We start from the raw sequence: 12,672 nt of genomic DNA on the forward strand, positions 1-12,672 counted from the left end.
CTTACACTATCTTCATTCTTTTGGATTCTTTTGTTGTTGTTGTTCTGATTGGATGGTTTTTGCTTCCTTATATTGCAAATCACTGATTTGATTCTAGGCTTCATCTACTCTACTGTTGACCCCATGTAAATTATTCTTCATTTCAGTTAGTGTAGCCTTCATTTCTGACTGGGTCTTTTTTATGTTGTCAAAGTTCTCACTAAGTTAACTGAGCATCCTTAAAACCAGTGTTTTGAACTCTGCATCTAGTAGACTGCTTGTTTCCACTTGTTTAGTTCTTTTTCTGGAGTTTTGCTCAGTTCTTTCATTTGGGACATGTTTCTGGCAGTCTCCCTGTGTTTGTTTCTATGTATTAGGTACAGCTGCTATACCTTCCTGTCTTGGTAGAGTGGCCTAATGTATTAGGTGTAGGGTCCAATGGCACAGCCACCCCAATCACCCAAGCTGGGCAATCAAGGTGAGCCCCCCATGTGGGCTGTGTAAATCCTCTTCTTGTAGTTGAGCCTTGATTGCTGCTGGCACATCAATGGGATTTACCCCCAAGGCCAATCAGCTTCAAGGACTGGCTGCGACCACTGATCACTGACCTCTGAGCACAGTGGAGGATCAGCTGTACAGGGACCCACCCCACAGAGCAGGCCTTACTTTGGCTGGCCTCTGGTATCCGCTGAATCAAGGGACCTCCAGTGAGGCACCTTGAGTGTGTCACTTGTGAAGGTGGTTGGGTGGTGCACCAACATGGTCTGAAGCTGTCCACTGGGTGTGCTGGTTCTGAGGCCTGACAGGGGGTGCAGTCCAAGGTCAGCTGCCACCTGTGTTTTGCCTGGGGTTACCTGGCGAAGTGATCGGGAGATGGCTGCAACTTGTGCTAGCCTTAGAGATGCCCAGATGAGGCCAAGCTGCGAACCAAGGCTGGCTGCTGCTAGTGCCGGGTCTGAGGCCACTTAGTAAGATTTACAGGGCAGGCTGAAGCCAGATGCTGCTTGTTTGAGAGATTTTAGAAAAATCTGAAGCATAAGCCCAGATAGGCAATTCATATGGAAATGCCATAGCTTGGTGTAGGCCTGCAAGTTGAATGGGGCTAGGTCTCAGGGAATCACCAGGGGGGAGAGGGGGTGGTGAACAGTGTGAGCTAGGTTGATCAAGATTCAGATATGGTGCCTGCCTTCTGGCTCTGTGTGAGGAAGGACATATCAAAGGAATAATGGCCTCTTCCAGCACTTCTGCTTGGAAGAAAGCTTCCCCTACAGCTCTCATCCTGATGCTGGGCAATTCAGTTCCTTCCATATGTCTCTGTTGCTTTTTGAGCTGCTACCCTATCACTGGAGCTCAGAATGAGTGAGTCTGCATAAATCCATGTACAGGCCTTTTAAGAGGAACTGCCTGGGACTCCAGCAGCCCATTGTCTCATTCAGCCTCAATCCCTGCTGGTTTTCACAGCCAGAATTTATGGGGGCTTCTCTTCCTGGCATTAAAACCCTATGTTTGGGGGCCTGGTGATGGGCTGGGACCCCTCGTTCCTCAAGGAGGACCTCTGCAGCCAAAGTATGCAACCCCATTTTTATGTCACAAAGGGGTGTGGGACCAACCTGTGCCATGTCTCTGCCTTTCCTACCGGTCTTGATGTGGCTTCTCCTTAATTCCCTAGTTGTAGGACTTCCATTCAGCCAGATTTCAGATGGTTCCGAATCATGGTTGTTCTTGGTTTAGTTATAATTTTAATGTGATAGTGGCAGGAGGTGAGCACTGCATTTACCTATGCTACCATCTTGACTGGAAGTCAGTATGTTTTATCTTAAATAACCAGGCAATTCTGGAAACAGAGATAACACCCTGCCGGATACAGTGTTCTATCCCAGAAGACCATGATGCCTATTCTGAGTAGTATCATTTGCAGTTGTGTTTCCATACAAAGAGTTTCTGATGCAGGGGTCAGTGGACTGACTAACTGGGGTTAGAACAGAGAACACATGGAATTTGTGGCCAGAGACAAATCGCTGGGGCTATGGTGCCAGCATAATATTTCCTCGCTCCTTAAAAAAAAAAAAAAGGCCAGATACCCGAGGTTCTCCATCAGTGGTCTTCTCACAGGGCCATGGGTCTCTGCAGATCAGTGACCACCCAGATGCCATCTTGGGGAGATGTGGGGTGAGAGGCAATGTGAGGAAGAAATCTGCCACATCCAACATTACCGGAAAGAAGCTGTGTCATTCCAAAAGAAATATCAAATGACAAGTGGCACATGCAAGTTTTGTCCTTGCTACCTTACTCCGGTTATCATGGTGCATGCTCTTAAGAAGTTTAAACCAGCTCCTGGGTCTGGTTTGTTCTTTCTTAGAACCGCCTTTTGTGTAACATTGTTTCTCTGTTTACTCCAAGTGGTAACAAATATCCGGTTCTGGTTTGCAAAGAGAGACTAACATTCCATGACCCATCTAAGACTTCAGCACACATCTGCTCACCACTACCAGTGAGAGCGTCTTTCTTCAGCTGTTGGCTGTCAGCAGCTCTATGCAGGCTGGTTTCAGTTGCACAGGAAGGACTGTAAGGGAGGGCCATGTGGTATCACCCATATGCTATGTAACCAAAATTGTATTTTCACGGCAGAGAGAACAGAAGCAGGGCTCCAAGTGGATTTCGGATCAGTTCCTGATTCTCAGGCCGATGTCCCATATCTGGTTTCCTCGTCCTCGTTTTACATTTCAACAAAAGGCAGCGCCTTACAATCTAAGAGTTTATTTGGCCACCGTCATCTGAGAATGCCACAGGGTGATTTGTGGTGGGAGAGACGTGTTAACTGGGCCTAAACTGCTATCCAATACCCCAAGCGAAAACTGCTTCCTGCAGGGTTGGGAAAGGAGCTGAGTTTACCTTTCATTTTCTGAGGCCTTCCAATTTCTTGGTTGCAGCTGGACATGCTTTCAGAGAAGAGGAGATACCCTGGGAAAGCAAAGAGATGGCCCGTTGTCCAGCCCAGCCGGGGGCATTGGGAGCGGGAGCCTCCTGGGTCAGTGTGGCTCTCTGCCTGGCTCCCAGTTCTGGGGGCAGCTCTCAAAGCCCAGAGATGGAAGAACGCTGCGTTGATTGGATTCTCCAGGGAGAACCTCCTCAAACAAAATTACCTTTCAGCTTCTCTGCATGTCTTCTTCCCAGCCAAGCACTCTTTCCCAAGTGTTTATTAAGCACCTCCCAGGCGGCAGGCACCATGCTGGGTACTCAGGACCCATTTGCCATTATTTACTTGGAGGTTGTTTACCAGGCAAAATGAAATGTGGATGATGAGCAACCCTTGCTTTTCTGTGCAGTGCTTCTTGCTGAAAATGCCTGTGACTTTCCCACACGTGCCCAGGGCGTAAGTGTGATGGACAGAGTTCTTTCGATTTGTTCCAAATAAAGTTGAGGGCTGAAGGGAGTTGTGAGAAAAGTAGTTTCTACTTTTGAGGTTTCCCCTCAGTAATCGGAAGGAGTTCTGATTGGCAAGGAGGAGTCTCCCCAAGTGGGAAAGAAGTTAATGGGGGTGGAGGAGGCCTAGGCTTACAGCAGGGAGACCGAGCAGCCAGGGCATGCCTGCAGATTTATCTCCCTGAACTACCAACTCCCATCTGTTCTAGCCCCTATTCACAAATGCGAAAAATAGCTAATTTGCAATGGCATCATTAAGAGGGAAAATATAAGTGATTTAAGAGCTGCTCTATGCTAAATGGTTCGTGTTGTACACACTCACCCAGGCAGAGAAATTGCTCTCTCTCTGAGTTAAGAGAGTTCCCTCACATCAGCCAGTTTCTGATTTGGCGGGACTGCAGGACAATTCCCATGAGGATGCAAAGGAGGAGGAGCGAGCCCCGGGACAGGACACTCCCCAGGCGACTCTGCCCAGGCAAAGGGGCAGCCTCAAGGCCAGTTGTTTCAGAATTATCCTAAACTCTTCCGGGATCTACATGTGTACACAGTACTGTGAGTCTAACTATAATTACTATAAATTATTTTTTCCAACTGTGCCAGTGATGAAATAAGGGAGAGGGTATCATGAATCATCTTGGTAAGAAGAGGTAGGAAGGTGTGTACGCACACAAAGCCATAGATTTGAATTCCTTTTTTTTTTCTTTTTGGCTCCTCCTTCCCCTGTCCCTTGCCCTCCTCTATCTTCTGTCTCTCTCTGTGGAAGACCTTCGGAATCACCTGGAGTGGCAGCAGCTTGGGATTGAGGAAAGAGCAAAAGGTTTGGAGTCAGTGGCTGCCTCTAGATCCCTGCCATGCTGGCACCCAGTAATGATGTGAAAATGGGGCAGGTGACAACCTCTCTGAGCCTCACTTCTCTTAGCTGTGGGTAGAGATGAGAGGTACCTGCTCTGTCTCCCAGGTCTTCGTAACCATCCCGTGGATCCCGATGGGACCGTGCTTAGGAAACCAGAAAGCGCTTGTGGGAGTGTGTGCTCTCTGACCCAGCCCTTCCATTCATAAGTGAGGCAGCAAGGCCCCTGCAGTGCTCAGATGAGAGCCTTCCCCTTCCACTTGGTCCCAGCACTCACCTGCTCACCCAGGATGAATTAGACACTTTCATAGCACCTGACTGAGCTGGTTCTGGGGGAAGGGGTCGGGTGGGAGGCACAAGCTCTGGTGGAGGACATAAAATAGAAGATACTTTCTTTGCTTTTGAGGAACTAGTGGGTCGGGTTTCACGCCTCCCTAAGGTTTCATGCTTCCCTGAGAGTTCAGAGACCTGTACCCAGAATCAGCATTGCCAGGAACTTTGGGCATATCACTCAGTCTGCTTCCCTGGGACTCAATTGTTCCCTGCCGTAAAATTAAGAAGTTTACACAAGATGTCTCTAGGAAGTCTTTAACCTCTAAAACTGTACTATTATGATACTATTCAATCTAATTGGGCACCAATTTTTGTTTTATTAACTGTAGATTTGAAACACTCATTTGCTCTGGGATCATTTGGTTGCTTTAAACATACTATGACTTGTTATTTCCATCTCTAATGATCTTATACGTGTAATAAGGTCAACAATACATAAAGTTGGTTCTGAAAAAGTAAACACAAAATGCCAATGGATAATTCATACAGGTAGGCTCTGCATAAGCTTTAAGTAGGAGCTTACTTGGGAGGTGCTAGGAAAAAATTATTCTGACATTTGTTAAAATGGGAAGGAAGACTTCATTCAGGACTACTGCAATAGGGAAGAGAGACTGAGCGTAACTCCAACTACAGAAAATGCCTCTGAGAATTTGTAGCAAAGGAGCAGAATGCGGGGGTCACTGGTTGGAAAAATCACTGAGAGGAGACATCCAGGGTAGGGGGATTCTTGCTAAACCCATTTAACAGGATTCTTGCTGGAAGGAGGCCAGAGTGAACAGGGACAGGGATCGGAATTTGATCTGATTTTGAGGGGATCAGATAGCGGTGGAAGGGGTCTCAGTAAAATGACTTCCTACAACTGGATGAGGCCCAAGGATGAGTCCTGGTTGAAAAGAAGACTGTCTAACGCTTGGTCAAGGAAAGAATTCTTGTCAGTGAGGGGAACTCATCTATTTTCTAAGACGATGTGATAAATTTGTGGGTGAATTTTAAGTAATTATTGTATAATTAGTTCTTGATAATTGTTTTCCAAATGAACGATGGAGTTGGGGGAGGAGGATGTAGAGCATCGGTTCTCAACCTGTGAGTCGCGACCCCTTTGGGGGTAGAACGACCCTTTCACAGGGGTCTCCTAAGACCATCGGAAAACATATAATTACATATTGTTTTTGTGATTAATCACTATGCTTTAATTATGTTCGATTTGTAACAATGAAATTGGGGGTCACCACAACATGAGGAACTGTATTAAAGGGTCACGGCATTAGGAAGGTTGAGAACCACTGCAAAACCATCTCAGTTCACCAGGCTCCCAGGATTCGTGCCTTGTGTTTCTGTCACACTTCCTGGGCTGGGAGAAGTTTCTAGGTAATTAGCATGCAAATGTGCATTTCATTGCGGGGAGGGGGGCCCGCGCACGCGCACGCGCGCGCACACACACACACACACACACACACACACACAGGCGAGCTCCACTCCCCTGCTGGGGCGTTGATTTTGTTAGAGGGCTCAGGAAGGTGTGTTTTCCTGGAGACATGCTTGTGTGACTGCGCACAGAGGCTAAATTCCACCTAGGCAGTCATTGATAAGGAACCGTGTGAGAAATGAGATCCATCCCCACAGCAAGGCAGCCAAACTGTGCCCTGTGCGATCGCCGGTAGATGCGAGCGGCTGGAGGAGTGTCCACTGTGAGCGATTCCGGCTTTTTATGTACTTAAAATGCTGTTGTAAAGGAATTGTTTAAAAAGCTCCAGTGATTATTCGCAGAATAACTAGCAGAGCACTGTATTAAGTCACACGATCTCAGTTCATTTATTATTTCTAAGTGTGACTCCCGAGGGCCTTTGTTCAGTCTTTGCTCCCTCCCAGGAAGGAGGCTCGCTGGAAGGAGGCCTGCGCAGGCTTTTCTCTGGTGATACTCAGAGGGGCGGCTTCCTGCTCTCTTGTAAACAGTGCTGCTTGGAGCACCTACTAGTAAAATGTGCATTTTTAAGACTGGGTTTCCTGGGATTTCAGTCTGTTGGTATTTCGTGGCTGGGATGACATATATAGGATTCCAGATGTCTCCCATTTCCCCCTGGGATGACACATCTCACAGCACCTGAATAAACTGAGCAGGGAGAATTGAGCATTTTGGGCACCAAGGCAGTTGGAAGCTTCTGGGGTCATTTTTGGCCAGACAGCCATTGCCTGAAATGTGAGCTCCCTGCCTTTGGAGCTGAATTGGCCCCACAGTGAGGGGAGGAGAGAGGAGCCTTGTCCTTGAACGGGTGGTGATGGGGGCAGAGGATGAAAACGGGAAACTTCTTAGCATCCAGGATTATGGGCACCTTAGCTTTTAGTCTATAAGGGGACAAAATGGCTACAGTGCTAGTTATCTCTGTCATGGGACTGTGTGTGACATCTGCTTCTTTACATATTTGTCCTCATGTTTAAAACCGTCTACAATGAGACTGTTACTTGTAGAATTCAATTAGTTCTAAAGCTCCCCATCCTGAAGGAGGTCAGGGGGTATCATGGAGCTGGGGACCACGGGAAGGCACTGAGGCGGAACACAGCCCCATCTGGGCTGAAACCCCACCCAAGGCTCCCCAAACCCTGACACTGGCAAGCAGCCTGCCTTCTGCTGGGGTGCTCCAGCTGCAATATGACCAGGGCGGGGTGTCTGCTCCCCAAGAAGGAACTCTCCCATTCTCCGCAAGGTGCTCAGAAGGCCGCCTCTGCTTCCCATCCCCACCTCAGAGGACAGGACGTGGGGCCTGCGCTCCCTTAGCGCTGCCCTTGACTGTGGTACCAGCTTCTAGCACATTGATTTATGGAGCTATTTGGTGTCAAGTAATTGCCCATCAATATCCTATTTATCACCCAGCTTGTCAGGGATTGTGGCTGCTATTCCACAAAGCCAAGGCTTTTGAGAAAGAGCCAGTGACTCAAGACAGAAAAAGAACGTAAGAAATGCAACGTGTCCAAGCTCTTGTCTGCTTCTTACCGCTGGGCCTTCCCATGAGCAGGGACAGGCCTGTCCCAGGGCAGGAGCTTTAGCAGGACTCCTGGAAGACAGGGAGGCACCTTCTCGCCCCAGCCCTTCTCCCCAGCATCCTTCCTAAATAAATGTGCTCTATGTTGGGAAGAACAACAAAAATCTGTATATGCAGTAGGTGATTATGTTTTTAAAAATTCCAAGTTAATAGACTGGAAAGAAATATATCAAAACATGAATACTCTGTGGCTGATAGAAAACTTCTTTCTTCTTTGCTGTATTTCCCATATTGTCTCTAATGAGCGCATATCTCTTAAAAGGAGAGAATGCGTTTGCCTATGTTTACTGGCTCTTGATATTCCACAATTAAAGAGTCGTTTATTCAGCTTCAAGTTTTTCGTGCTTTTAAAATGCAGAATCTTTGCGAAGGTGTTTTTAGCCTCCAGCTGAGAAGAACATCGGGCTAGAAAAGAGGCTTTGGAATTGGCCCCCAGAGATCAGGCTCTGAGGATCCCCCGGTGAGTGGGGCGAGGGGAGGGGAGGGGCTGAAAGACAGGCCGAAGTGGGCTGGGACACCCCCTTTGCCCGCGGCAGGACTTGCCTGGGGTGCTCCTGGTGACCTGGCACACTGGGGTCTCAGTGCAGAAGTGAGGCTCCTCCCCACTTTGAGTGCTGAATTCCTGGAAAGCCACCAGGAGCCCTAGAGATGAGGAATCAGATGGCCGGTATTAAGAACTCTCCAGGCCCTTCCCCTGCCCTTCAGCTTCCAGGGCTCAGTCCAGGGGCCTGGCTCCGTGGGGGAGTAAAGGAAGCCTGAGTAGCTGTGTGTTTCACAACGGAAAGTCCCAGCTGCTGAAGCTGAGTGATTCAAAGTGATTTTTCTTTTAAGAAAATAAAGCCACAAAGCCTTTTGTCATACTCCTCGGGCCCTCATAAACTATTTGGGTAGATTTTCCTGGTCTTGTTTTCACATGCAAAGGTGGGAGAACATACCTGTCCTCACCCTGACTCACCACACACACACACACACACAGAGAGAGAGAGAGAGAGAGAGAGAGAGAGAGAGAGAGAGAGAGAGAGAGAAAGATTTCTGGTTCTGTTCCTTCCAGCTCCACCCTCATTTGTGGAAGGGGCTGTGCATGGTATCTGTCCACAGATTCCTCCTTCTGCTGATTTTGTCTAAAATCTAGGTCCCAGAGCACAGGTGTGGCATGAATGAGGTGAGGAGAGCTCACATTCATTAGGTGCTTTCTCTGTGCCAGGCAATATTTTGACTACTTTCTCCATCCATTTAAATCTTACAATCCTAGGAGAAGGGAGCAGCTATTCTCATTGCCATTTTCTGGGCAAAGAAACGGAGGGCCAGAGAGTCACCCTCCTGAGACCACTCACTCAGTGAGGAGCAGAGCCAGGGTATGAGCACGCCTTCACCTGAAAACCATGACCCAAGTTATCTATTTGCAGGTGCTTATTTCAAATTTGCCTACATCTGTGCATAGAGGTTTTAAACAATAATTATAGTGAAATACCTTTCCAGGCATTATGCTAATTATAATGTGCTAACAATTCATATCTGTAATTAGCAGCCTGCGGACTGCCTAGGAGCCTGTGTTTCTGTTGCTTGAAAACGGAGGGCACTAATATCTCTCCTTGTGGAAACACATACTCACGGTCCAAGAACAGAAATAGCATGCCAACAGGTACTGATGCCCAGTGGGTAAATATTCTCAAGACCCAAAGATTGCAGTGATTAAATATCCCCACGGCATGAGTCTATAAAGACACGAAGGTGGGCCAAACAACTCAAGTCTGCCCCACTTCAGTGAAAGAGAGAAAGAAATATTTCGTACTATCCCTCCTACGTTCTCTGGCTGGGGCCCTGTAAATTGGACTGACAAAATTCAGATTAGCAAAAGAAAAGCATACAGATTTATTTAATATAAGTTTTATGTGACTCAGAAGTCATCATAAGGAAATGCAGACCCCAAGAAAGGTGAAAGCTGAGGGTTTTTATACTAGGCTCGATGAAGTGTGGAAAGCTGTAGAAAATCACAATGGACAAAAGGCCATGAGCTCATGGTAGTGAGCTGGGGAGATCTAGCAAGGCCTGTTCATTCGAATTCCTCTCCTGGTGCCTCTGTCTTCAGAGATAAGGATGCTCCTTTTTTCTGGGTGTAGGGAGGGCACCTCTCATGTGAGAACCCCAGGATCTGCTTCAGGGGAGATGGAGGAGGTAAGGGAGACCTTTCTGCATATACCATTCCTCAAATTCCTTCAGCTAAACATAGTCAATATGGCAAGTGGCCGTATTTGAAGTAGTGTGTTCTAAACCCTGTCATTAGCAAACGATGAAACGTTTAAGCTATTCGCATCTTACAATCAAGCTATTCAGTACAACACAGGCCTCAAATTTCTGAGACAATATCTCTATATATAAAAGCCTAAGTGACCATCCGACTGCAGACCATCCAACCGGTAGCTATCACGCACACTGACCACCAGGGGGGCAGATGCTCAACTCAGGAGCTACCGAGCTGCAGTGACTTGGCAGCTGCATTTCTCGGGTGACGCACCAAGAACCAGAGAGGAGAGAGCTCGCAATCTGGGACCCCTCGGGGGATTTCAGAGAGCTAGTTTCTGCCCGATCCCCACAGGCCAGGCAGAGGGACCCCACTGGTGCACAGGCCTCTAGTATTTAATATAATTGTCTTTTATAGAAATGAATACACTCATTAAAAAATATTTGGTTCCAAATTTTTTTAAAACTTTAAAGAATAATAACTTGCAAGCCTTTATATGGATTAATGCCCTAATATGTGGCCTTAACCTTGGACATGGAAACCTGAGCTGAGGGAACACTTCGGATCCACTCTGGCCTTCTCTCTGGAAATTTCTAATTCATCGCTGTACTCTGTGGGGTTTTGCATTCTTTCTACATAGTATCTTTAACAGAGATGACAACTGTACATGAAAAATGGTAACAGAATGTGTCCTTGGGGGAGCCACTCTCAGGCGTCCCCTCCCAGGCCTCTGACAGCAAGGGCTCTGAAGCTTGGCCAGGGGCGCCAGGCTGAACGCAGACCTGGCTCCTGTCCTGGAATGATTTACATTAAGGCTCTGGGCCAGGTTCCCAGCCTGATGCCACCCCTCTCCCCCTGCCTAGCCCAAGCCTTCTAAACCGTGCCAATAACACGGTTTTAGGTAGCCCTAAAACTAAGGCTAAAAGGAATCAGACAGTCAGTATTAAGAGATTTACCGAGGCCTTCCTCATTTTTTCATTTCCTTTCTGTGGGATTTCACATTCATGGGCATAGTCTCTGATTGTGATGGTGTAGCCGTGTTAGACACGGCCATCCTGATTCTCACGGCACTCATTTTATAAAGAGCGTGTGCAAGAGAAAGCATTAGAGGTATCCTGTAAATGTTTCCAACTCACGAATAATGTTTATGCAGCTAGTGAACATGGCTCGGGGCATGGAGAGGGCTTTCCTGTTGCTAAATATGGTGCTACTCCGAAAGCCAGCCCAGATGGGCTCCATATTATCACTTCTGAATGGGGCTCTGAAGTCCATTTCTGACCATTCTAAGCTGTCTTTTTAATTTATTATTGTCTTATTAGCAAAGGAAAATAACAACTGCATAAGGGAAATATCATATCACTCAATAATGAACTTTCCCCTCTCATCCTGATTCTCAAAGGAGTAAATAATTGAATAGAAAAGATGAAAGTCAAGCTTTCTATTCTGTAAGAGGTTAAGGAGTCAGCATATTTCTTTCTCCTTTCTCTCCCCCTCTCTTATTTGTATTAATAAAATGAGATCAAAATGTCTTCCCGGAAAGCTGAATAAATGAAATCACACGGCTAGAAAGCTGTGCATACAGGATAATGACTATCAATGATTTCGCAAGATAAATGATTTGATAATACAGGCATGAATGCATTCATCTTTTTTTCAGAGTTTTCCTACAGTAAAGATCACGGAATCAAGAGAAAATGTACACACTAACTCAGATTTTTCAAAGAAAGGAACCTATAAATAAACTAATTGGACTATCACTTGATTTGTATGTCAGATATGTAAGTACTTAGAGAGAACACTGTTTGCTTCAGCTGTTCTCATCAGGATGATTGATGACTACTTAAAAGTGCTTGATTCCATTTGTATGCCAGCTGTTCTTGTGCAGAACGAATGGGGACTTTCTCAAGACCATCAGAGTCGGACTGTGGGCAGGATTTGGGGCTGATACCTAGGAGCTGGAAAAGGTTACCGATGGCTCTTAGCTCATTGCTCTGAGATTAGACCACACTCGTGATGAAATGCAGTTGACCTTGAACAACATGTATTTGAACTGTGTGGGTTCATTTTTACACAGATATTTTTAAATAAATACTGTAAATGTATTTTCTCTTCTTTATGACTTTCTTACCATTTTTCTGTTCTCTATCTAACGTTACTGTAAGAATACAGTATAGAATACATATAACATACAGAATATGTGTTTATACTATTGGCAAAGCTCCCAGTCAACAGTAGGCTATCAGTATTAATTTTGGGGGGAGTCAGAAGTTGTATGCGGATTTCTAACTACACAAGAGGTCAGTGCCCCTGACCCCTGTGTTGTTCAAGGGTCAACCATATAACTAAAGTAGATGCTGATTACTGGGACTTGTGAACACAAGATCCTGCTTCTTTGTAGGTTTGGTTGGTGGAAAGGTCTTAGCCAATGTTGAGCTTTTGTTAGCAAGTTAACAAGAACCTAAGTAGTCTTAACTACATGCACTAATAGTCCTTTTAAAGGTAAAATTGCAAGATGAGTCATTCAAGTCACAGACAAGTTGGGCCAAGCAGCAATACGAAAATCATCAAACCATGGAAGCGATGCTATGTCCTTTCATAAGGAAGCAGCTGCCACGGGTTACACCCCTGGGTAGCAAGGTGCTGGCAGTGGGAAAATGCACACACGCACATTGGGGATGGTTTCAAACATAAGCTCCAAGATAGTGGCAGGTCTGCATTTTCACTTCCTGTTGCACATGTTCCAAAGCAGCTGCCAATAGATGAGAGTGATTTTCTTTACCACAAAAGTACTTTCAAAGGTATCCAAA

The sequence above is a fragment of the Myotis myotis genome, unplaced genomic scaffold, assembly GCF_014108235.1.
Source record: "Myotis myotis isolate mMyoMyo1 unplaced genomic scaffold, mMyoMyo1.p scaffold_m19_p_1, whole genome shotgun sequence".
Classification (NCBI taxonomy): domain Eukaryota; kingdom Metazoa; phylum Chordata; class Mammalia; order Chiroptera; family Vespertilionidae; genus Myotis; species Myotis myotis.